The sequence below is a fragment of the Alligator mississippiensis genome, chromosome 5 (assembly GCF_030867095.1).
Source record: "Alligator mississippiensis isolate rAllMis1 chromosome 5, rAllMis1, whole genome shotgun sequence".
NCBI classification, from domain to species: Eukaryota; Metazoa; Chordata; order Crocodylia; family Alligatoridae; genus Alligator; species Alligator mississippiensis.
The window spans coordinates 183,916,418-183,944,224 of NC_081828.1; the positions used below are offsets into that span (position 1 = coordinate 183,916,418).

At 42.9% G+C, this 27,807-nt stretch overlaps 1 protein-coding gene across 2 annotated transcripts in view; it reads left to right on the forward strand.

Moving 5' to 3' along the window:
* PLXDC2 (plexin domain containing 2) overlaps nt 1–27,807 on the forward strand; it is a 513,252-nt gene that overhangs the window by 302,498 nt on the left and 182,947 nt on the right. The gene's annotated exons all lie outside the window — the stretch shown is intronic.

Here is a 27,807-nt window from a genome sequence, read left to right on the forward strand (position 1 = left end):
TGTGGGCAGGATCAGAGTGAGCTGTGGGCAGACCCCCACTCTCCTCAAAGCTGCAGCTTCTCCTCCCTACCTGCTGCCCAAAGCTGTGCCTACTGGTGGGGGAGGCTGGGAGCAGAGCACACTCTGCCTCAGGCAGGACTCGGCCCCAGGCAAAGTGCAGCAGGGACAGCTGTGGGCAGGGCTTGTTAGAATGAACTGATGGATGCCTGCCTGTTGGCTGGATCCAATCAACTGGCAGGTCAGATGCGGCCCGTGGGCCATATTTTGCCCACCCCTGTTCTTGACTGAGCACTGAGACCTGTTGGGTAGAGTGGTTTTCTTTCATCTTTACTAATCTTTACAGGAGCCTCTGGGAACCCCGTAAGATTGGGCCCCTATTATAGTTCATGGCTAGTTGTGACCTATAAAATTAGAAGTTATAATTCCTATTCCATGATGACATCTTTGAGCTTTAACATAACTTAAACTATTTTAATATAAATTTAATTTTTTTAAAGCATTGTAACAAACAAAAAATATAATTAAATAAAAAAAAATAAAAACATGGACTTTATTTAAATGAGATTTTATAACAAATCAATATTTTTTTTTCCATCCTGATTAGACTCAAGGCACTCCTTCATAACATTTGTAAATTGAGCAGTATCCCATTTAAAAAACTAATTTATTACAGTGCTTCCCTCCTTGCAGAGGGTCCTGATAATGGGTACAGAAAAATGGCCAGGCAGGGACAAGCCTGAACCTGTGCTTATCTCCTCACATCTGTCTTGTTTCCTAACATCTCTTGGCACCCTTTAAAGTATCTTGCAGGACTCCTAGGTGCCCTGGCACCCTGATTGAGAATCACTGCTCTGCAAGCTACAGAATTTTATACAGCACTGCATGCAGTTTGGCATGAAGTGTAAGACCATGAAGTGACAGAGAACTAGAGTAGAGCAATTGGAGGGAAGAAGTTAGAGCAAAGAATGTATGAATAAGCAATCAGATAAGAAAAGGCACTTCAGGAAGTTTGGTTTAGATAATCCACTTGAGGGCCACCTATTAACTAGTTGTTGTATTTCTGGCAAAATGATGTTTTTGAACATTTGAAGAATAGGATTTTAAAGAAAAGTATAGAGATAATTGGATATGCTGTGGTGTGTACTCTTTCATGGTGGTATTGGAAATGATGGACTACTGAATGATGACTTTGCTTAGCTTTTCTTTTCTCCAATTTTGACAACTTGATTTAAATTACAATAAAATTGCACACAGTAGATTCAAGCAATATTGTGTCAGTTGAACTAAAGCTATCTTTAACAAAACTGTCCTTTTTTTCTGGGTATTGATATTAATGTACAGCTAACTGTGCCTTTACTGCCACCATGTTTTTTGGCCCTTAAAACTAGGTGCAGATGAATGAAATGTAGTTATAGCAGAGCACAGATTGTGCCTGCCACTTTATAAGATTCCAGGCAGGCTCTGAGTAGTCAGCAGGTGTGGTTTGGCTCAGTTAGGTGGTTACATGACTGACTGAAAGGGGCCACTGGATTGGAGGAGGGCTGGACAGCCTCAGTATAAGCCCAGGGCCTAAGAGCAGAGCTTGCACTTACATCTAGGGAGCCAGAGGAACAACATAACTCAGCCTACAGACTGCAGCTCCCAGAACATCTAGAGTTCGGAGTAGGAACTATGGGGATGGAGGAGGTTCCTGGTCCTAGGTAAGACCTGAAACTACACCTTGCTGGGGTTGGATGGTGTGGTGGAGCTGCCTGTGATGAGGCAGTCTCCAGGAAATGCCACACCTGTGCCTCCCTAGTGAAAGGTGAGTATAGGGTGCTGGAAAGCCTCAGCCCCTGTGACCTGTTGGCTTACCCTATAGAAGGGACAGTTTTGGGGTCCAAGCATATTAACAGACACCTAAGGCCTGACTGAGCCATAAGCTGAGTTTTGGATGCCTGAGGCCAGGGAGGTCCAGGGGTTGGAGTCAGCCCAGAATTTGGGATAGTAGGCCTGTTGCCCTACGTCATAGAGTAGGGCCTGAATTTGGTGGCCTGAAGGTCTGTTAGGGGCCAGGACCAAGAGTGAGGAAGCCTGAAGGGCTGTATGGAGTAGGGGCAGGAGGCCTGAAGGGCCATATAGAGTAGGGCAGAGTACATGTGGACTGTGGTGGGGTGAGAATGGGTACAAGCCAGTAAAAGTTGCAGTGTGACGGGGACCCAGTTACAGGTTGTGAAGGAGGCCCAGCATAGGAGTAGAGTTTGGCCCTGGAAAGGGATACATGAGAGTCAGCTGATCAGATGCCAACTATGAGGCATGGGACACGGTGTAGGTATGGTTTGGAACTGTGTATTACGCCCTTGCCATGGGGGCAGTAAATGGGCAACCTGCTGCCTGTGAACAACTATTAAGTTCCAGAAAATGCGTGGCAGGAGAGTCAGGTGAGTGGACTGCCCTAGACAGGTGGGCAGGCTAGTGATTGGACTGGCCTTGAGATGGCCCCTTGTCATGGTAGTCAGTACCTGTCTTTAAAATATTGCCTTGGTAAAGATGAGTAACAGTATGTCACCTTCTCACTCCACTCTCCTGCAACTCTTAGGAGATTTATGAAGCTAGATGCTTTCAAGTAGGTAGGGCCAGATGGGATGTACCGTAGGGTACTGAAGAAATTGACTGAGGTCATTTCAGAGCCACTGGCTGTCCTCTTTGAGAACTCAGGGGGGTCAGATGAGGTACTGGATGACTGTAAAAAGACAAATACAGTGTTCATCTTTAAGAACAGGAAGAAGGAGTATCTGAGGAACTACAGACCAGTGAATTTGACCTCAGTACCTGGAAAGATCATGGAGCAGGTCCTTAAGGAATCTGTTGTGATGTACCTAGAAAAGAATAAAGTAATCAGGACAGCCAGCATGGATTGACCAAGAGGAAGTCGTGCCTGACCAACATGATTTCCCTCTGTGATAAGGTGACACACTCTATGGATATGTGGAGAACAGTGGATGTGATATACCTTAACTTTAGTAAGGCTTTTGACAAGGTCTTACAACATTATCATTCTTATTAACAAGCTAGGGAAATACAAACTAGATGAAAGTATTGTAAGGTGGATACATAATTGGTTGGATCATCATACTCAACAAGTAGTCATCAATGGCTGAATGACTAGTTGGGAGGAGGTATCAAATGGGGTTCCTCAGGGGTCTGTCCTGGGTCTGGTATTGTTAAATATCTTCATTAATTATTAGGAAAATGGGTTTAGGTGCATACTTAGCAAATTTGTGGATGATGCCAAGTTGGGTGGAGTTGCAGAGACTCTGTAGGGTAGGACTAGGATCCAGAATGACTGATTGATAATGGACCATTTTTTTCATTATGTCAGGAGAGATTCAGCAAGGACATGTGCAAAGTCCTGCCTTTGGGGTAGAATAATTGCATGTGCAAGTGCAAACTAGACAATGACTGGTTAGGTTGCAGTACTTTTAGAGAAGGACCTGGCATCCAGTAGACCATAAGCTGAGTATGAGCCAACAGTGTGTTCTTGTTGCAAAGAAGTAGACTGGGTTGAATTAACAGGTGTGTCATTTACAAATTGAGGGAAGTGATTCTTCCACTCTGTTCAGCACTGGGGAGGCCTCACCTGGAGTCCTATGTCCAGTTTTGGAATCCACAATTCAAGAAGGACAGATTGAAAAGAATACAGTGCAGAGCATCAAAAATGATTAGGGGCCTAGAATGCAATACTTGTGAGGAAAGGGTGGAAGAACTAGGGTCTGGGAAGAAATCCCCCCCCCGGGAAGGGCCTCGGAAGAAAAACCAGGAGGATTTGGTAATAGTCTTTACATACTTGATAGGCAGTTACAGACAGGATGGAGATGGGCCTTCTCTCTGGCTGTAGGAAACAAGACTAGGAGTAATGGTGTCAAGCTTCAGCCAGGGAAATTTAGATTGGAGATCAGGAAGAACTTTCTGACAGTGAGGGTGGTCAACCCTTGGAACAGGCTACCTAAAGAACTTGTGAAATCTCCATCCCTAGAAATTTACAGGAGCAGGTTGGACAATTTTACAAGAGCAGATTCCCCACCCAGGAGGGGAAGGAGAGAGGGAGGGGCTGCCCACTCTAAGGGCTGCCAGCAAGATGGCTGGTGCCCCTAACCACTGATTTGGCTGCAACAGCGGCCTGTCATGTGGCCCAAACCCTCTCCAATCAGCAGTGAGGGGTGGGGTTGCATGACAGACTGCCCTTGCGGCCAATCAGTGGTGAGTGGCAGGGCCACATGGCAGGCAGCCCTCGTAGGCAATCAGCAGTGAAGTGTGGGTTCCCTGGGGCCCCTGGGCCAATCAAAGGCATGGGGGATTACAAAACGACTGACGGGTCCCTCTTCTTGCCTGCGAAATTGGCAGGCAGCCACCGTGAATTAGGTAGGTCCCTACTTATGATCTTACTAGTGTTTCATCAGTAAAAGGATGAATCATTCCTGACCTAATCCCTGCTGCTCCTAGGCTTTGGCTACAATTGCAAATTGTTACCAGTGGCGCAACTCCATCACTACCCTTATGATGGAAATAGTAGAGACCTGAGATGTTCTTACACAGTAGCCACTCTACTTGGCATTCAACAGCTTCCTATGCCTTCCTTTCTTAGTGATTGTGAAAAACTCCAGAGTTTATCCTGAGATTGAAGGAAAGACCATGCTAATATGTACAGGAATCCTGCTTGATGGATGTCTACTTCCTGAACAACCAAACGTGGTTAATAATGTTAATGACAACACTGCAGACTGATTTTACCTCCAATCATTCAATACACTTTTTGAGTATGCTGTGATTTAAATCTCTGTCATAGTTAAATGTCTGTACTCTGTATACACAACAGCTTTCGCTATTTTTACATAGGTGGGAGATAGATCTGAGGTAAACTAGAGTTTCAGGATTTGCTAATAAAGGCTTTGCATAGGTGTCACTTGGTAGTTTAGCAGATGGGACTAAATCAGTTGCCAGTTCCAGCTGGTCTTGATGAAAGATTATTGTGCTTGCCTCAACAAGGAGGCACCAGAAATGATGACACTGGTTAGGGATTCTATGTGCTATTGTCTTTGACTTCTGTGTCAACAAAGTTACTTAATTCATGACTAGGAGGAAAAATGGTTGATATTATTAGCTCACTGATTATCAACTGGAGTGCTGCAAGATCCATTAAAGATGCTGAATCACCTAGTCTTTGTGTAAGGAGGTAAATGTTCTCCTCCCACTATCTGATGTTCTCTGCCTACCCAGTTCAGAAACTGCTGCTGCTGCCCTCCCATGCTCCTAGCTGCATGCTCTGTGCAGGCAGACAGATGTGGGGACTAGAGCCATGCTTTGCAGCCCAGCTTGTCTCCTCGATTCTTCCCATACTCCCAGGACTGGCAAGAGAAGTTATTGGGATGGTTTTGTGGTTTGTGGCTTTGTGGTTTCAGATCCTACCCAACATGGGGCAAACTGTTCCTTTATATATGGTTACATTAAGTTCCCATACACACTGACCAGAGACTTTCCATCATTTGCTTTGCTATATGTCTTGCTTTTTTCTTCATTGACTTTGTTCTTCATTACCAAGTGCAGACTTGTTAGCTAGTGTATAGTCCCGAGCAGGCTCTTCTTCTCTTGCTGCACCTGACCAATAACTGAGCACTTCTCTGAGGTAGTATCCGTTGCTGCATCTTTAACACAGTTACAAGGGGTACAGGAAATGCAACCTCTGGTGATTTATATTTGCCCCATGTCTTATTTATTAACAGATTTCAGTGAGGTTTCTGATAATCACATCTTGCTAGCCTGAAGGTCATAAAGTGATGATAGTCTGTTCTGTCCCTGAGGCACAGAGATAGTACTGTGAAATTGAATTCTACAAATAAAGGACTTTAGCCAAAAGAAAGGCAGCTAGTGGATCTAAAGCAGGAGGAGATAGCTGTTGTGGAAATATAACGGAAATAAAGTTACTTGATAACAAAAAAGCATGTTCTGTATTATTATGTGATCAAGAAACCTTCTTCAGAATCAATTTATTTGTAAATGCAATACTGTAGTTAAAATAGTTAAGCAGTAGACTTTGTAGGAAAATTAAGTCACTATCACAGTATACCAAGAAGTATACTTAATACATGCATAGACATACTTTTGATGTTTTAATGTTCTATTATACCGACTCTTTAAAAATAACTATTTGCTCACATGATGAGACTAGAGTTCATTGCCATTGAATGTCATGGGGAATTAGAAATTAGCAGGAATCAAAGAAGTATTGGATTTTAAGTTTTTAATAAGAATGCCTTGCGTTTATAAAATGAAATACTCAGGAGGGAAAAAAATTCAGAGGGTGTACCTCATATTTCTGGGCTTATTTTCTCATCAAGACATGGGTGGCCAGGTCTGGGGCCACGTGGGGATTAAGGTGCTGACCCAGCTCAAGATTGATGAGCAGAATCCAGGAGACAATCTGGTCAGGTGGTCAGGGAACCAGGAGGTAAACCAGAAAATGGTGTCAGAAAACACACTGAGTCAAGGGCACTGGCCAAGTAGACAGAGAGCCAGATTAATAGTGAGCCAAATCAGGTACCCAGGAGATTAAACCTAGAGCAGAATCTAGGAGCAAGCCAGAAGGAGCAGCAGAGCAATCCAGAGTCAGATAGAGCTGTATTGCCCAGAGGCTTCATGTTCAAGTGTTTGTATGTGGGAAGTGGAGGGTTAACTAACCCCAGCTGGACACTGCAGTGAGTAGGGAGCTGGTGGAGAGTTAGACCCTGCAGGAGGCTTCAGGTCAGCCTTGACCAGTCTTTGGAATGAGCTGTAGTATGGCAGGCCAAGGTAAATAGCTATACTGACATCCCAGGTTCAAGTCTGCAGCCAGAGACAGGCTATTCTTTGTTAAAAGTAGGCTGCTCATCCAGGAAGTGCCATAGACCGTATCTGCTCGCTACAGTTTCCTGCATTTTCCTCTGAACATCTGTAGTCAGAGACAATACAAGATACTGAAGCAGATAGACCACAGATTTTATCCAGTATGGCAGTACCTGTATTTTAAAAAAGATACAAAAATATTTTTAGTTTCAAAAGTATGCAAAAATGTGTGTATTTTCTTCCTCTTTTGGTAACATCCTTAACTGTAAGTGAGGGTGGTGCTATGTCCATCATCAGATTGACGTACAACAATTAAGGTAAGTCTATGCTATTCTGAAATAATTATTGATTGTTTCTCATTTCCTTTTAAATTGGCCTGGATTCAGTGTTGCTCTTACTGGGTGCATCTACATGTGCATTAATGCACTTTTCCTAATGTGCATTAAATTTAGTACCTCCAATGTGAGGTATTAACCTAATGTATATTAGACTACCCTAATGCACAGTAGCGCAAATGCACACTTTTTACGTGACTGTCGGGGTTAGGTACACTATGGCCTCGGCCCTCTCCTGCCAAACATCTTACCAGAGTGCATCATCAGGGTGAAGGTCAGCACTGCCACCACCCATCTCCAGTGTTATGCTATCTCCCACCACATCTTTGGATATTTTAAGGTTGGGAGCTGGCTGATGGGTTCTGGCCTGTCCTTCAGAGGATTTTCTTCATGGAGCTCTGCCTCCCTTTGCACCCCCCTTACTACTTCCTGTATGTTATATATCTGGGTCTTTGTGTTGTGCCCATGGGATGTGATGTTGGAAGTAAATCACCTTCTTCATATAGCAATTAGAATGACTACTTGTGTAGCTGTCCAGTTTAGGTCATATAAAGCAATGTGTAGACTTCAAACTCTGGAGAACCTGTACCAGGCCTAACTTCAGGAGGAGAACTCCTTCCAACATTTAATTCGCTACCGGTCCATAATTTCAATAACTTCAGGTAGGCTTGTTATTTATACAAATTGAGATTTTGCTCAGCCACTATTCATTTGTTAGAGGTCTGAAAATCAATTCATTAGAGATCCATGTAAATCAATTCAGTGGGATCCATGAGTCAGTTAACTTAAATCAATTCATTAGGGGTCGCAGAGTTAATCTGTTTAAATCAATTCAGCCTTACTGGCTGGCACCACTGCCCCTACCTATGATAAGCCTGGGCCCAGTTACCACAAAGCAAACAAAAAACCCCTAAGGTCTCAAGAGAAACATCAAACCATGCAAGCTAAGTCCACTGTTTCACAAACTGTTTGGCTGAAGGGTGATCTCTCTGCCTCAGCGGTGGGGAAGTCCTGCCCTTGGTACTGGAAAAACCGTGCTGCCTACACCAAGCCGGTGCAGCAACTCATCGGCTTCGATACCTGCTTCAGTCCTCAATGCTTAAGTTCTCGTCCAGTTGGACCATACCGGTTCCCGGTAGCCGAGTTTCTATCCTTTTGTTGGTGGTACTCTGACCCATTGGGCCAGCTGCCTTGCACTCTTCACCCATGAATTGTTGTGGGATGGCCTGGACTTGAGAGTCCTCCTGCATCCCCTCTTTCCGGACACTGAGGTCTCTCCCCAGCTGCCCCTTTCCAAGGCCAGAAGTACCTGTCCTTGTGGTCCCGCCACCTATCTGGAAGGAGTACTTACTGTGGAAATGTGGTGGGATGCTCCCTGCTCCAGCTGGGATCCTTCTCTTAGCCGTGGTACATACAGATTATTTGTGGCTCCCAGGGCTTTCTCCTCACCTTGCATTTCTCCCCTCACAGTGACACTTAATGCGCAGTAGCCTATTTTACTGTGCATTAGTGTATTAGCACATTTTTTTTATGTGCCACTTTAATGCGCAGTAAAATAGGCTACTGCACATTAAAACCCAGTGATATTTCCCAGTCGTGGGTTCACACTGAATAGACTGAGTCTTATGGACTGATGTGATCTTGGCAGATTCCTTTCCATCAGGTTTGTGCATATATATGAGGAGGGAGACATGGGAAAGTAGTTTGATCATAGTTGGCAATAGTAACAAAGCTGTTTTACCTGGTCTCTGAATCTTTAACTGGCCAATAAAATCAGGACATGCAAATCTGATATTTTTAGGAACTGCCATTTCCAGTTTATCCTTCATTGTGGTCTTAGAAAAATGAATCTAAATTGTTACCAATATATTTCCTTCCATCAAGCAAGCACTTCAATTTCATGTGGAAGTGGTGCCCATGAATGCTGGGGTTTTGGCACCCATTGTTAGAAAAATTGTATATAGTGCCTAATGCTGGAATATGTGATTATGTGGTTACAAAGGCCTTATCAGCATGAGTTTGAAATGGCTTTTACTTAGGAACAATAAAAGTCTCAAGTGGGTTAGGCAAGTTACCCACAATGAATAAAGATATAATTCTTCTAACGCACCATGCCAACAATGTAGTTGTTATCGGCCACATGTTTTACAGAAAAGCTGTCCTAAGAATATCTAAGACTTGCCCCCCTCCTCCCCCCCCCCATTTTGTTTTGTTTTGGTTTATTTTTTATGTGGCTGAATTTTCTTAGAACCACCATTTGTCAAGCCAGGTGCTGTAGTCGACTGGAATCCACTTGTTCCAGAATCAGAAGAAACCTCCTAAAAACAACCCAATACATGTGTATAAAAATGTCATTGCTTTGAGAAGCAGCCATCCAAGGTAGAATTCAGTGGTGAATCCCACTGGGAATTTAGGGCTTCTGTTTAGACAGAGTGGTATAGACTCTTAAAATGTTCCAAAAGTATTTTTGATCCAGAAAAGATACCAGATAAAAAGTATCTTTAGTAATCAAGAATCCAGAGAAACAGTAGGTTTACTATATTGCTAAATCAAGAGAGAGACGATTTATAAGATTGTCAAATCTTAAAAGATTAACTGGTTCATAACAGAATAGTAATAGAAATAAAAGGCATTCCATTGTTAATGGAATGTTCTGAGTGTCCAAAATAACTACCATAAGATATCTGCAAAGGTAGTGAACAAATTCTCATTTAGAATAGAGTGTAAGTAGATCAGAAACACAAATTATTTACTACTTGGTCTGAAATAAAAAAATACAATAAAAAATACAATTAAACCCCAACATTCACACGAAAGCAAAAGCATAAGTGTAAAGTAGAAGAAATAGACAATGTGCAAAGGAAGACCTTTTGTGATTGTAGAGAAAAAAAAATTCTAATGCCAAATATTCTGCATACGGAGTCCCATATAGTAATTGTTCAAAAAGAAATAATTAATGTAGGGCTTCCAAACAGAAAAGTACCAAGTTGAGGAAGCAAGCAGTCATTCAAATGATGCAATTTTGTACAATATGTGACAGTAATAGAGTAAACAATAACAAAAACAAGTGGTTCCATAGACTCATAGAATTGTAGACTCAGAGAGATCTCTAGAGATCATCTATTCCATCGCCATCATCCATCATGTATCCATCCAATATACCTAGCCTACCCTTGACAGATGTTTGTCTAATCTGTTATTAAAAACTTTCAATGAATGAGATTCCACAGCATCCCTTGGTAGCCTCTGACAGTCTTTCACTAGCTTTATAGTTATAGGCAAGAATTTTTAGAGTGATGTCTTTTATTGGAGCAGCTGTATATTTGGGATAGAGTTAGAAACGTTGTCAAATGCAAGACATCCTTTGTCAGGTCTGAACCATGAGAGGTCTCACCACTGAGCAGCTTTCTCTGTTCAGACCTGACAAATCAAGTCTTGCATTCAAAAGCTTGTCACATTCTATCCTAAGTAGAGCGTTTGTCCAATAAAAGATATCACTCTAAGAAATTCTTGCATAACTCCTGGACATTCACGGCTACAGCATCGCTTTAACACTTGATAGTTAGAATTTTTTTCCTGCTTTCTAGCTTCAGTGGCAAAGACAAACCAGCAGCAGAAGGGTTATGGGCAAAAATCCTCTGCCTGCTTCAAAGAGCAAGGAAAGTAAGGCTAAAACTGCTGGTAAATAAAAATGGGATGAAACTCTAACTGATTGGAGCACTATACCCAGGACACTTGCCACTTCACAAGGGTTACAATTTATCACAAAAGAAAAAAGTAATATAGTAGGTGCCCATGTGTAAATATATTAAATCAGTTCAAACACTATAGGAATGTCAGTGTTTCTGACAACGTTTCTTCTGTACTTGTCAGTTGTATGTTAACCACAAGTGACCACAGAAAAAGATACAAGTACCTCAGCACAATGCAGTTGTTGCATGTATCAAGTTCCTAGTGATTAACCATTCCAACCTGAAATTTAACATGACAATCATACAGTGTCACATACCAGTGGATATGTGGTATGTTGTCTCTGCAAAAAGGGAGAGGCAGGGAATTTGCAAAAAAGGAATTTGCATCAAATTCAGTATCAGCAGTTGAATTAAGGTCTGTTCCAATGGGAAAAAAATGAATGAAAAATTTGATTAGTATGTTCAAGAACAGGAAATCATTTTAGTACAAAGTGACCACAAACCACTAAAGAGCATTTATAAAAAGCCACTGCTGGAGTCCCCAGTGCTTTTAGCGCATGCTGCTGGAACTTCAATGTTAAATCTTGGATGTAAGCTATGGGAAGGAGTTGAGAAGCCCAGGGCTGAGTTCTTATCCAGAACAAAATTGCGGGATGAAAACATAGCAGCTCAGTCTGATGAAAATACAAAGAACAGAGGAAGACATAGATGGTATCAACCACAATGAATGAATCAGAACAAACCATATGAAACAAAGGCCAGTGACATTCATTTAAAGGTGTGATGGAATTTGATCACTGGTCCCAACAATTGTGCCTCCTACCCTGCCACACAGGCATGGCAGGATATGCCATTTTGGGATCAGGGATCAGACACCAGTCGCGCCCTACTGGCCGGTGAAGGGGGAGCCTGGGATCATTACTGCACAAGGACTAGTTGAAGATCCCAGTGCTGTTCACCCTTCCACATGTTCACTTAAGGTACAATGGAAACCAGCCACAAAATTATTAAACATTTTTTGTGTAATATCTGCAAGGGGCCAAAGATTACAAGCATTCTTTTTTGTGTAAAAATTCTGTGGCTGGTTTCATGTTTTGTTGAATTTCCTGGTTTCACCCTTAATTTCCTGAATGTGTGGTCAGGTTATACTTTAAAATTCAATTAACTGATTAACGCTTGCCAGGAAACAAAGATTACAAGCATTCATGTCTGTCCTTCTGTCAGGATAGCCAGACCATGGGGAAGAAGCCCCACCTTCTTCTCAAGAATACTTGAATTTTTCTAAATGAGAATTCAAAATACTGTAGTACCTTCTATATAAAAGCAAGCGAATCATAGTACCCCATCAGTGACAAAAGAAATTCTCTCAAGAATACATTAGAGCCACTGAAATAAAAGATTGTGTCCAGAAAGCCTGAGATGCTGTATGCAGGGAAACATGGTGAAGGGTACTGGAGACTAGCAGTTAGTTGTGATTATTGTGGGGAAACACAGACCAGGCAACAAGAAGAAAAAATAAATATGAAGTGTTCCCCCTAGATCTTGAAGCAAAGTATGAATGTCCCATTATACCAGAAGTCGCAGTCTTGGCTCTTTTTATTTGCTGTGCCTTTTTGCTTCCCTCCTCATACCTGATGAAGCATATCTTGCATTTGAAATCTTGTCTAACTATATTTCAACCAGGAAGTTGGTCTAATAAGAGCTATCACCCCAAAAAAATCTTTGCCACAAGCCTCAGACTAATTCCTTCTAGCTTATCATTCAGACTTCTGGGACCAACACAAAGTGTTAGACGCTACTACAGCAATCATCAGACACAAAGCCATGAAACATTTTGGTGGGCCGCCTACCTCCAGCTCTTACACAACAACAGGGATATGGGTTTTCCATTTCAGAGCAGCAAGGAGCTTCCCCGCTCAGTCCCACTCTGCCCGGAAAAATGGAAAAAAAGCCATGGATATTCCCTTTTACCTGAGAAAAACACAAATTTTTAATTTTAACAGAGAAACATGCAGATTTTGCTCTTTTTCAGAGAGCTCTCTGCAGGATGCCAGATTTGCAGCCTGCAAGGGGTTGGGGGGAGCGGGAGGAGGGCAGTCAGGCAGGGGGTGCCATGTGCATATATACATGCCATGCGCATGTATATGGAGAGCAGCTCCTGCAGGTAAATCTGAAGCAGGTTGGGGAATTGAGGCCCCCATAGAGAGGGAGGAAGTTGGGCTGGGCTGGGGCTGCTGCCCAACCAGGTGGTGTGTTGGGCTTGAGCCTGGGGCTGCAATGCATGGCCACAGGGCCCTGGTAGGGAGCAGGATATAGCTGTGGATGGCTCATCCGGGAGGTGTGGGGAGTGGGCCTGACTCCCCGCAGCTGCAAGCACTCCTGGGGAGGCAGGGGACACGTGCACCCCAGATCCATGTGTGGGGTGGGGGTGGGCTGCTCACTGTGGGCTCAAGCTCTCCACTGCCGCTTTCCCTTGGGGGCCTCCACAGTCCAGAAGGTGGGACCCAGCATGGCCAGGTAGAGTGAGGCTGGGCGGGGAAGCTCCTTGCTGCTGTGAACTCCATGCTGCCCTAGTGATGCACCCCCTGCCCACCCTGGAGCAGTGGGGGTGGCAGCTTGGTGTTGTGCTCCTCACTGCTATGGGGTGGGCAGGAGATGCCTTGTCATGGCAGCATAGGGCTCACAGCAGCAAAAAGCTTCACTTCTCATCCCCACTGTACCCTGCCACGCTGGGTCTCACCTGCAAGGTTGCAGAGGCCCCAGGGGGAGAGCAGCAGGGCAGGGAGCCCAAGCCTGCAATGGGTAGCTTGCCTCTGCCCCTGCCCTGCGCACAGATCTGAGGGGCACGTGTATCCCCAGAAGTGCAAGCAGCGGTGGGGAGCCAGCCCCCCTCCCCACCCAAGCCCGTAACGGGCAGCCTGCCCGCCCCCCCCATCTGTTCTAATCATGCTATTAACTGAACATGTGTCCAAGCGCCCCCATCTGGCTGAGGGGCTCCCAGTCACAGGGGTGTACCACCTGCTGTCACCCTGCAGCTGACAAGGCTCACAGTGGTGGCAGTGTTGTCAGCTGTGGGGCTTACAGTGGAGGGAACGGGCAGTGACTCCTGGACTGTGAGGCTCACAGCAGGGACAGCACTGTCGACTGCAGGGCTCACAACAGTGGCAGCAGGGAGAACACTGTTGCCATAGCAAGCCCTGCACCTCACAAGGCTTGTAGCTGTGGCAGCGTTCTCCTCACTGCCCCCACTCTGAGTCCCACAGCCCACATCAGCTCATGGCTTGTAGCAGGGAACACTGCCCCCTCTGCCCTCCCTGCCAAACCCTGTCAGCTGCAGGGCAGGCACCAGTGCAGGAGCCCTGGATCATGATCCCAGGTTTCCCCTGTACTAGCAATAAAGTGTGGTGGAATTTAATTCACAACCCCACAGTTGTGCCTCATTCATGCACATGTGGCATGGCAGGAAGTATAATTGTGTGGGTTGCGTATTTGATCTCATTGTGCCTTTACCTGCACGTGTACAGGGGCCCTAACATTGTACATTTTATCTGTGAATGGTAATTCAGTCTTATCACATTGTTACTGTACTAAACCCAGTAACATGGAAGTCAACTCATCAGTAATATTTGTAAGGACTCAGTTAAGAAATCTGCAAAAAGCAAATAAGGTATATGGCAAGTCATCTTTGAATAGAGTAGTATCCACAGAAAATGCCATACTAGCAGCTAAATAATCCTTCATGTTAAGGTGCATTAATATATTGTTGCCTGCAGCCCAGCATTACTACAACCAGCAGAGGAAGGAGTAAAAGACAAGAAAGAAAGGGACACGCAAAGGCCAAATTCCAACATTACCAGCAAGCTAGAGATCTCCCAAAATAAAAGCTAGGAGACCTTGTCAGGATCAAATTATTTCATCAAGCATTTAAAAACTAGCTATACGTGCTGAAAAGATAAATCCTTGCTCATAAATCATAGTGGGGAATGGACTTGTTTTATTGAAGCTGCACATATTTTTGCCCACTCTAAATATAAAAAGACAAAAATATGGGTACCAAGAACAGTGACATTTGTATTACCCTGAGACCTGATCAGCAGAAAATTAAAGGAAATTGTTTGATTTAATATCACAATAGATTTTCCCAAGCAACACTCCCCTTCCTCCATGAAAGGCAGTGTCCTATCATCACAAGAAAGAAGTATAGTCACTCCAGTGACAAATTGCTCACAAGGTGCAACGCTGAAGTGTGAAAGAACAGGCCTCCCGAACGAAGAGGAAAATGCCTTAGTTGCCAAAGAAATTATCTATTAAAAATAGAAATTGGTCTTGAATTACCTAGCATATGGACTCTGTAGAGACAAACAGTGTTAAGCAGTGTTATTCTAATCATGTTTCATAGTCAAACCAGTGTATCAAAAGGGATGTTATGATAAATAGCTTCAAATTAGGTGGAGCTTTAATATGATTGTGCATAGGAATTTGGCATACCCTACATTCTGGAAGGGCTGGGTGGGAAGGAATACGCCTACAGCACCTCTAGGCAACACCCAGGAGTTTCACCATGAAGCATGGCCCATTGAGTCACTTCAGATATGCAGGTATCAAATCCTGTAAGTGAAGCAATGTAGCCTTCCTAGACAAGTGCTGACCATGTACCAGTCAGCGCACCTGAAAGAGTGCCTAAAAATGGTACTAGAGCTCACCTACTCAGTGCTCCTCTAAGGAGGCTACATGCCTTGTTTCCAGTATATGGTGTACACGGAGCAGGAGTGAGTGGACCAGGGGGAGCTGATGCTGAAGCTCCTGGATATAGCAAAGAGATGGTGCAGATATGCCTATTGTGTAAAGGAAGGAATAAGACTGAAATGTTGTGCTTTCATGGCTGTGTTTCCAGAGTTGGAGAGAATGAAGAATGTAAGGGTGATGAGCTTGTAATCTGAGATAAATCAAAGCACCTGGATATTTAACTACTGAGATTTCCAGTCATAAAATCTGTAGGGAGAAGAAGAGAATCTGGCTTCTGAATTTGTTTCTCTAGCATGTCCCTAAATGTATCCTTGAATTCACAGTTAGAGAGGGAGAACTGGGGGAGTGAAGCTTATCACGCGCACTGTCCTAGAGCATGGTCATTTGTACACATGTTTGCGCTGCAGCACTGGGTGCTTTGAAAAGCATTCGGCACTGCGGTGCATGCATTTGTATAAATGGCAAAATGCACATCAGCGCTGAGAAAATGGTCATGGCACACTTTTGAACTAAAGCACATCTCAGTGCTGACGTGCATTTTGCCGTTTATACAAAGGAATGTGATATAGTGCCGGGCGCATCAGCTCATGTGCAGATCTCCAGCACATTGGAGCAGACAAATGTCCTATATTGTCAGAGCCCCTTCAAAACACAAGTCTTTTCACGCAATTCCTGTTAGTCTAGACTCTTCAACATAGGAGACAGCATGACAGACATTCCTCATTTAAAGAAGGAACTTTTGAGAATACAAATTAGAGCACAGCAGATGTTAGATGGCAAAGGTGACATATAGTACAGCAAAAGCTGTGCTATCTGGCATTTTATTAATTGGTATGCTCTATTAGCTGGCATGCCAATCATTGCAGCAAAAGCGAAACTGGAAATCCCACCGTGGCACTTCTGGTTTCACCAAATCCCACTTCGCCAACTTTGGACCACGGCCCGGAGCAAAGCAGCCTGAGCGAGGCCCCCCTCCCTGTCCCCTGGCACCTTGACGCCAGGGAGTGAAAGCCATGGCACACCGATTGCAGCAGGAGGGGCAGCGGCCCGAACAGGCAACCGGCACCTCCCAGGTAACCGGCATATTTGATTAACTGGCACTCCCCATTCCCCATGGATGCTGGATAAGATAGCTTTTACTGTACTAAGCACAAGACAGTCTTTCTAGCCAAAATCAGTAAATCAGGCTAGTGTCTTGCAAAGGCTGATGATTGGTTTAAGCAGATACAGCTCACTGTGTAAGGACTGTGAAGGACTGACTGTTGGCTGGTAAATACCAGCTGCAACACTTGCCTTCTGTTTATCTCTATCAATCATGTGTGTTTTCCACGTCATGTTACCACAGAGCTAATGTCAAACCATTTCTTCCATAAAGCTCCCTTTGTCTGTTCTTCTATATTATACATCTTTCTACACTGTGCCCTGATCTTGAACCAATCTTGCTTTTATCCTTGCAGCAACTAACCCTTCTTTGGATCATAGAAGGCTAGGGTTGGAAGGGACCTCAGGAGGTCATCTAGTCCAACCCTCTGCTCAAAGCAGGATCATCCCCAACTAGATCATCCCAGCCAAGGCTTTGCCTAGCTAGGTCTTAAAAACCTCCAAGGATGGAGATTCCACAACTTCTCTGAGTAAGCTCTTCTAGTGTTTTACTACCCTCTTAGTGAGAAAATTCTTCTTAATATCTAACCTAAATTTACCTTGCTGCAACCTGAGACCATTGTTCCTTGTTCTGTTATCTACCACCGCTGAGAACAGTCTAGCTGCATCCTTTCGAAACAAGCTTCAGGTAGTTGAAGGCTGCTATTAAAACCTGTCTGTCTTCTCTTCTCTAGATTAAATAAGCCCAGTTCCCTCAGCCTCTCCTCAGAAGTCATTTCCCCCAACCCCAGAACCATTGCTCTTTGCTGGACTCTCTCCAATTTGTCCACATCCTTTCTGTAGTGGGGGCCCCAAAACTGGACACAATACTCCAGATGTGGCCTCACCAGTGCTGAATAGAAGGAAATAATCACTTCCCTTGCCCTGCTGGCTACATGCCTACCCATGTAGCCAAATATGCTGTTAACCTTCTTGGCAGCTGGGGCACACTGTTGAATCATATTCAGCTTATTGTCCAGTGTAACCCCCAGGTCCTTTTCTGCAGAGCTGCTGCCCAGCCAGTCAGTCCCCAGCCTGTCCTGATGAATGGGATTGTTCCATCTTGGCTGCAGGACTTTGCACTTGTCCTTGTTGAGCTTCATGAGATTCCTTTTGGCCCAATCCTCCAATTTGTCAAGGTCACTCTGAATCCTAGCCCTACCCTCCAGTGTATCTACTACTCTACCTAGCTTGATGTCATCTGCAAACTTGTTTAGGATGCACCATTTTCCAGGTCACTGATGAAGATACTGAACAAAACCAGGCACAGGACCAACCCCCTGGGGCACTCTACTTGATACTGGCTGCCAACTAGACATTGAGCCATTGATTATTACTCTCAGAACCTGATGCCTGTTTTCTATCCACCTTACAGTCCATTTACTCAGTTCATATTTCTAGGATCCCTCCTGGAAACCCTTATATTGAATCTTTCTTCCATCAATGAACTTCTACACCACTTCCTGCTTTCACTCCTGTACTAAATTGGATCCTGAGTTCCTTTGGGTCATGGCCATTTCTGACTGTAAATATCCATGCACCTCCCTGGCACCATGTCCTTGAGCCAGCAAAGCATTTTGACACCTGCTAACTTTTAAACAGTTAGGCAGCTGTATTGGGATGCTAATTGAACTTAAAACTTTAAAATGAGGATGTCATGCAATTCTGTTTTATAGAAAAAGAACCTAACAACTAGTCAGTGGAACTGCTCATATGTTTAAGGCATTTGGCCAGATCCAGTCTGTGATACCAAAAATAAAATAAATGTTCAGGTTAACTGTCTTTTTAGGATAATTAAATTGGGATGTCCATTAATTAATGCACAGTAGACACATAGTGGTATATTCCTACCTCTCAAATGTGGTATATATTTGTTCTGGCTGACCCTAATTTATCATTGTGCTTATAAAATGTAGTATTGATAATATGTTATGATTCTGTTTTTCAATTTAGTAGCATTCTAAAGTTTTCTCACCCTTGGATTTTTTCAAACAATATAATTAATACCATTAAAACCTGTAATGGCTTCCACATGATTTTTCCAGTTGTCATTTCTGTATCTTCTACCTGTTATGGTGCATGTTAGATGAACTATATGATTATTTATAAATCCACAAACAAGTTTTTACCTACTGTATACATCCAGCCTCAGGTAAAGTTTAATTGTGTTTTGCTTTGCGCTGTTATCCCACTCTTTTAATAGATAAAATAGATGTATTTAACAGTCCCTAATCAAAAATACATTTACGGGGCAAGGTGGGGGGAAAGGGGGGGAGAAAAAGATTATTTCAAACCTAATAAAGCCAGATAACTTGATGAGAAAATTGATTAGGGAAATGGATAATGCATTTAATTTTAAATTAAGAAAAGGAAGCTGGTGATAAAGCATTAAAAAACAATCTTTTGAACTCATAATGTGGTATTGCTTAGTAATCATTCCTTGATAAAGAACATGTCCCAGTGAGAACTGCTTACTTCCTTAAGGTTTCTACTGGCAACAAAACCACAAGATTTTCTTCTAAATCAGTATTTGAGCCTTATAAGTCTGTTTTGTTTTGTTTTCATTTCATTTATTTTTCTTTCTTTCATTTCTTTTAGCTTCTTAAAATGGGTCAGAGAGATTTGGAAAAAATCACACATTTTCAAAGATTCATAGATGTTTGGGTTGGAAAGGACCCCATTAGATCATTGAGTCTGACCCCCTGCCCTGGGCAGGAAAGAGCGCTGGGGTTAGATGACTCCAGCCAGGTGCATTTCTAGCCTCCTCTTAAAGATTCCCAAGGTAGGGGAGAGCACCACCTCCCTTGGAAGCCCATTCCAGATTCTGGAAACACTTACTGTGAAGTTCTTCCTGATGTCTAATTTAAATCTGCTCTCCATTAGTTTGTGGCCGTTGTTCCCAGTTACTCCAAGGGGTGCCCTAGTAAACAGAACATCTCCTATTCCTTGCTGCCCCCTCTCCCCCACAATGAATTTGTAGGCGGCCACAAGATCACCTCTCAGCCTTCTGTTGTGGAGGCTGAAGAGATACAGGTCCCTCAATCTCTCCTCGTAGGGCTCTGCCTGCACGTTCCTAACCATATGATTGGCCCTCCTTTGAACCCTCTCAAGGTTTTCCACAAACCTCTTTAAGTACAGTGCCCAAAACTGGATGCAGTACTCCAACTGCCCTTATTATCAAGGCTCACATTTGTGAGAGCCCGGCAGGGCAAATTATGCTGAGGGGAAACCAGCACAGGTTTGTGGCGGGCAGATCGTGCCTGACCAATTTAGTCTCTATGACCAGGTTACAAAACGCCTGGACACAGGAGGAGGGGTGGATGTCGTATACTTAGATTTCAGGAAGGCCTTCGATACGGTATCCCACCCCATACTGGTGAACAAGTTAAGAGGCTGTGATGTGGATGACTACACAGTCCGGTGGGTGGCAAATTGGCTAGAGGGTCGCACCCAAAGAGTCGTGGTGGATGGGTTGGTCTCGACCTGGAAGGGTGTGGGCAGTGGGGTCCCGCAGGGCTCGGTCCTTGGACCGATACTCTTTAATGTCTTCATCAGTGACTTGGACGAGGGAGTCAAATGTACTCTGTCCAAGTTTGCAGATGACACAAAGCTATGGGGAGAAGTGGACACGCCGGAGGGCAGGGAACAGCTGCAGGCAGACCTGGATAGGTTGGACAAGTGGGCAGAAAACAACAGGATGCAGTTCAACAAGGAGAAATGCAAAGTGCTGCACTTAGGGAGGAAAAATGTCTAGCACACCTACAGCCTAGGGAATGACCTGCTGGGTGGCACAGAGGTGGAAAGGGATCTTGGAGTCCTACTGGACTCCAAGATGAACATGAGCCGGCAGTGTGACGAAGCCATCAGAAAAGCCAATGGCACTTCATCGTGCATCAGCAGATGCATGACGAATAGGTCCAGGGAGGTGATACTTCCCCTCTATAGGGCGCTGGTCAGACCGCAGTTGGAGTACTGCGTGCAATTCTGGGCGCCACACTTCAAGAAGGATGCGGATAACCTGGAGAGGGTCCAGAGAAGGGCAACTCGTATGGTCAAGGGCCTGCAGACCAAGCCCTATGAGGAGAGACTAGAGAAACTGGACCTTTTCAGCCTCCGCAAGAAGGTTGAGAGGCGACCTTGTGGCTGCCTTTAAGTTCATCACGGGGGCACAGAAGGGAATTGGTGAGTATTTATTCACCAAGGCGCCCCCGGGGGTTACAAGAAACAATGGCCACAAGCTAGCAGAGAGCAGATTTAGACTGGACATTAGGAAGAACTTCTTCACAGTTCGAGTGGCCAAGGTCTGGAATGGGCTCCCAAGGGAGGTGGTGCTCTCCCCTACCCTGGGGGTCTTCAAGAGGAGGTTAGACGAGTATCTAGCTGGGGTCATCTAGACCCAGCACTCTTTCCTGCTTATGCAGGGGGTCGGACTCGATGATCTATTGAGGTCCCTTCCGACCCTAACATCTATGAATCTATGAACTGCAACCTGACCAATGCTGCATAGAGGGGAAGTATCATCTCCCTGGAGCTGTTCATCACGCACCTGCTAATGCAAGATGAAGTGCGATTAGCTTTACTAATCACTTTGTCACATTGACGACTCATGTTCATCTTTGAGTCAACTATGACTCCAAGGTCCTTTTCCACTGCTGTCCTGCTGAGAAGGTCCTCCCCCAGCCTCTAAGTGAGTTGGTGGTTCCTTCTCTCTAGGTACAGCACTTTGCACTTGTCTTTGTTGAACTGCATCCTATTCTGTTGTACTTACTTTTCCAACCTGCCCAGATCCATCTGAATTCATTCCCTACCCTCTAGTGTATTAACTTTACCCCATAATTTGGTATCATCCGTGAATGTGGACAGGGTGCTCTTTACACCCTCATCCAAATCACTGATGAAGACATTGAATACCACAGGTCCAAGGACTGAGTCTTGTGGGTCTCCACTGCCCGCGTCTTTCCAGGTTGATACCGACCCATCCACCACCACTCTCTGGGTTTGACCTCTAAGCCAGTTTGCCACCCACCTGACTGTATAATGATCTGTGTCACAGCCACTCAGTTTATTTATGAGAATAGGATGAGATACCGTATTAAAGGCCTTCTTAAAATCCAAGTAAATGACATCTACCTCGACTCCTGCATCTAAGTATTTTGTGACCTGGTCATAAAAAGAAACAAGGTTAGTCAGGCAGGATCTACATGCTATGAATCTGTGCTGGTTGCCCTTCAGCATTATTTATCCCTGCTGCCATTTTTCCTGCTGAATATCTGCCATTTCCAAACATATGGCAGATAGAAACCAGTTTAAGAAAGCTATTGAAAATCCAGATCATTATTCCTTATATTTATATATGAGTATTATTTGAAATATATATTGCAGTATTGCTACATGGCCACAGCTAAGTTGGGCCCCAATGTTTGTGGTGCCATGAAAAAATAATAAAGGACTGGCTTTGTCCCAAAGAGCTTAAGAAGGGATTCTGTTTCTTTTTAGTCATCTAAGTGACAGATATTTTGGTCATCTGTTTGGCATTTTTGGAACTTACGCATGAGTAGGAATTCTATTTCATTGAATGATAGAATCATGGAAGGGACATTCAAAGGCAGGTTAATCCCTATTCAAAACATTCCATATAAATCCACTGTCTCTTAGCAAAACTACAGTCAGTCCTGACCCAGCCAAAAGACACAATACCCTGCCATGCCACAGGTAAAGCAGGGGGACAATGGTGGCCAAAATACAGTTGAAAAATCCAAGGAAGAATGCCATGCCCCTTGCTACAGAGGAAGGCAAACCCCCCTGCAAGCTGTACCAATCTGACCATGGGGTAAATTTCCTTCATGATGCCAAATACGGCAATCAATCTGACACTGAGCAGAAGGGCAAGACCCTCTATCCAGGAACCACTGGCACACCACAGTCAAAATCCCAAGCTTTGCTGCAGTGAACAGCCAATGTTTCTGAGGAAAATGGACTCCCTTCCTCCCCTCAATATGTGAAACAGCAAGAGGGGGGAAAACATTCATTCCCTGTTCCAAGCGACAACCAGCAGAGACCAAAAGCATGGGAAATAACCATAGCAGAGCATAGGCATAACTCTTCAACACATGCTATATTCCCACTACCCTGATGTAAGAATTCCCCTAAATATGTTGAATTCTGACTTAAGAGAAAACCATGGTTTATATGGTTTCTGTCATTTGACATCATCATGCTCCCATTTAAACAAGAGGGAAAACTTCTGTTAACTTTAAGGAGATCCCAGCTCATATTCCTTTAAAATGTACTGTTAAATGATGAAACTTGAAGCAACCATTTCATTGGCCATCTCGACAACATGTAACAAGAGAGGAATTGAAGTGCTGCATTTCACTGGAGTTTTTTCAGTTCCATTCCTGTTCTCATGTCAAATGTATATCTTTTCTTACCTTCCTAAAAGCTAAGGAACTCAACTGTTGACTTTCCTCTTGTTTCTGGTGACACCTCTGCACTTCCTTACTTGACATAAAAAAAGTCTTCTCTGTTGGAATAGTTCTTAAAATGGCCACATGCAGTGATGAAATCCTGATTCTGAATTTAATGAAACCAGATGGAACACACTTATTGACTTCAACAGAGGAGGATGATGCACCTGGTCTGTTGTGATTCATACCAAAAGCAATTTAAAAAATATTTCAAGCCATTGTTTTGTAATTTGTTCCCTTATAGTGTTCTTTTATCTAAGTCAGCAGTGATGATTGGTGCTGAGAATCACACGTTTTGAAAAAGCTGAATACTTTGAGAAATTGTACAAAAGTGACATTTTATGCATGTTATATAGCCCATCTTCCTCCAAAGCATTTAAGATAGACAGTACTTAGATGGAGGGACAAGAAAAGGATGCACACACAGTGGGTGCCTCTACACATGCACTTTATTGTAGAGTTGAATAATTACCTCCACAGTAAAGTGTCACCATCTACACATGTGTTGGGATTAGGGCGCAGTAACTTCATTAACTCTACCATAAAATAGTACTGTCAGGGAGTACATAACCCTGCCGAAACTCATGTGTAGATGATGACAGGGGCTGCCTACTGCCTAACCCTGCACTGTAGCACCTTCATGCCTTGATCAGCACCTCCACTGACTGCCACATGGAGCCTGAGGCTGACTCCCCCGAGTCTGCTGCCCGCCTGGGCTGCTGTACCCCAGTTCAAACTGCTGCTGTCCTGGGTGCATGTGCAGACATTGTACCCAGAAGTAGCTTACTCTGCCTGAAACAGCTCCAGAGTTTATTCAATCACCTTAATTGCACGTGTAGATGTGAGCAGAAGGTCTTCAGTTCTTACGGGAGAGATTATTTTTGGAAAATGTGTATTTGAAAATAATTGAAATGTTATACAAAAGATTTTTGCTAATCAAAACATATTAAATTTGAGACAGTTTCTGGAGAAGTGGTTAGTTGGTGATGAAATCCAATAAATAAATATATATTTTATTATAGAAAGTGGGGACTACATTTTCAGAAGTGACAGGTGTCTATGAGTGCTTTAGTTTTTGATGAAAAGCATAATCTAAAAATCAGGGTTCTTGGGTACTTTGAAAACTTAGGCCCAAAAATACAGGAAAAATGTGCACTATTCTATTTAACAAGAAGAGATTTCTTAGAAAACAAGATATTTAAAAGTGTAGAATGTCCTGAAGTTCTGCCTCTCTGCATTGTTCAGTTATAAAAGCAGCAAACATTTCCCTCCTTTGTGCTAAGTTTCCTAATACATTATGACACCTGCAATTGTATAAAGTAATTTTAGCAAATGACAATAGATATTTCCAAATACATTTATGATTCTGGCTCTGTTGTTATGAAGTAAGCAGTTTACTGTTATCTAGAAGAAAAAGTTTTTAGCCTAAGGCATGCTTAATTAAAATCAATGGAGGAGTTACAAGTGAAATTAGTTCAGGAAAAAATGTAATCAATTAAAGAAATTACAACTTAAAATGGTTCCAGTATAGTCTGATGCCAGTCACCACTGATGTGATGATGGGATAGACCATTTAGGACCTAAAGAGAGGTATCAGCAGAGAAGGTTGAGGACCTTGATAACAGGAAGGCTATCATCTGAGGAAGGTTGATAACACACCATAGTAATTAAGATATGGAGTGGGTGATCATTTGCTTTGTTCATGCTTTTCATAGGATTATGAAAAATATGTTTCCTTCCCCTTTTTTAGACTTTTTCCCCAAGACATATCCTGCTCTGTTGCATCCCAAACTGCAGATCTCCCATATTGCCAACTCCCATTTATGTGTTTTATAGAAGGTGAAGAGCACAAAGGCACATGTAAACTGCCCTGTTGGTTTTTTCTGTACTTACCTCCTTGCCTTCTACCAGGCTGCTGATTGTATATGTACTTCTGTACAGCAGTTGAAAAACAGTGCAAGTGACTAAACAATGATTGTTTTGTTTTTCAAGTAGAGGAGGAGGAATCATCAAATGCTGGAGGTTTTTTATGTTTTTAGGATTTGAGCTGTTTTAGAAGTATGTTTTAATGCTAGTAAAATGTATTGGTAAGATGATGGGGTGTGGTCTGTTTGTTTGTTGTTAATTTTTACCTCAGAACATTTATTTAAATGAACTTTAGTTCTAATATACTTTGGTTCACTTCTTTCCTGTGTTTTCTAGTTTAGCTTGTTTTTGATATGAGTCAAAATCATGCATGAAATATTATGGGAAGGTCTGGTAACACCATTTCTTACTAAGGTTGCCCAATCCTTCCTATAATTTGAATAATACTTTCATGTATTGTGTGCACCACATAATCTCTTAAGCATAAAATATATAAAATAAAATGAATAGGGCAGGATCCTTAAGACTGTCTTCTGGACCCAGTGTAACACAGAAGTAAGTTGGCATTTGCAAGCTTCCTGATTCTTAAGCTACTAGGTTAGTCTGGACAGATGTCTTAAGGCCCTGTTCATGTTGCTCTTATATGTGTTTCTAGAGTAACTAGAATCATCTGCATGCAATAGTGTTCCAGGCTTAATCCCATCTGCTAAAACAGTGGTGATGAGCAGGCCAAGATGTAGTGCGAGGTATCCAAGCTCTCCATTTCCCAAATGTGTTAGGTTAAGGCTCCTTTGTATGGCCAAAATATATCACCCCACAAACACATGAGGATCTGTCCCACAGTTTCTGGATAGCTCTCAAAACATTATTTTAATTCCCATCCTTTTTTAAATTTCAATTTCCATCGTTCTTTCAGTTGCCAAAATCGATTATAGCCGAAACCTGTGCCACATCTCTGAGTCATTAGCCAATCTGAAGAGCAAGATCAGACTTAAACTGCCTCTATGCTCCCCATATCTTTTGGACCTGCTTCAAGTTTAGTGGCTTGAAAACTTCTTCCTGAGATGTTTCTTCAAATATAATGGTGGCCTTTGAATATAAGTTCCTATATTTGCCAACATGCTATGTGCCTGAGAGCAGACAGTGAAAATGTTCTTGAGCAGAATGCACATGATGGGTGTTTCAAGTTTCCAAATACTTGAATAGCTGTCTGAGAACTATGTGGAATTATATTGGTATTTCAGTGGAGAAAGAGGTGCTTACTAATTCATGAGCAGTAGGCTAACCATGTAAGTGCTATGAAAGTGGATCTTTGAACTCTGAGTTGAAAAGCAATAGTTGTGCAAGTTCATGTTTTTCAGACTTAAATTGCATTGAAATCAAATAAAATTAGTTGTGAATGGTTTTGCTTGGGGATTCCTTGTTTGTGCAATATAATTCAGTTCCTTATAATTCATTCTTATCCGTATCATATATTTCACTTTCATTCTTTTGTCTTGAATTAGGAAATCTTGAAATATAAAAACATAAAAATATCTGTATAATTTAACTGAGAATTCAAATACCCTCTCTCATTAGCTGCACAATCCTGCCTTTAAAATAAAACAAAAAAAAATAGAATGTGTCTTTTCCCGAAGGAGTTTTCTCTGACATGATTCTGAGACCTTAGGACATAATGCATTTTATTCCCAGGCTCTGCATTCAGCAGTGTTCTAGCCATATCACAGAATATCATACAACTAATGTATTAAGATCAGATTTGGCCCTCTTATCTACCAGTCCACATTAATCACTCAGAGGGGCTGCTCTGTGAGCTACTGTACATGATGTCTTTTGGAATGTCTTCATCATGAGGCTGATTTTAACCTTTACATAAACCTTTGGTAAAATGTGGTGAACACTGGCCTTTGTTCCCGAGAGATTCCTGCTTCATCTTTTCAGTAATCCTGGTCCTTTGCCCTCATGTCCCTGAGCTATATCCTCTACCAGAAGCAAAAGTGGTTATTTGACTCCTTGGCTCTCATGCATATTGTAGGCCTATGTAGAACAGTACAGTGCTGCATAGATATCCATGCCCTAGCTGAGAACAAATGAACAAATAATTAGCACAGTGCTTCCCTGGGCTAATGTGGTAATACTGCTTCCAGGACTACAGTTAGTTCCTTGAGAATTACCTTGGACGTTGTTACGTGGCACAGTGGCCTGCCATGTAGACATATCCAGAGAGGCCAGATACAAGCTGGCCCTAACTGGTCAAACCTACACTTTGAAAAGTAAAACGTTCTTCAGACCTCATTTTAAAGAGACCTTTATAATACTTGACGACTTCAGTACAGGGCACTTTTTCATTACATTATTAGTTTATCTAAAACAGAATAACAAACATGTGAAAACCCATTGTTATTTTGTACATAATATATAATCTGAAGTCAGTGAAGTCATAGTAGCCCATATACAGCCCACATACATAGTAGTCTCCCATGCCCACATACAGCCTGCCAGCAGGTTTAGTTAATAGCTACCCAAAAAATTACCGGAAAGGATTTATTAAACTAATTAGAGCCACAGGGTTTTTGCAATTATTGCTGCTCCTGCAATAGTTTTTGATACATCTGTGTGTTCTACTTCATTATTGTAACAATTAACATGGATGTCAGCTTTTTAATGCAAGATAATAAAAACGAATTCTGGGTTCAGCTGTGA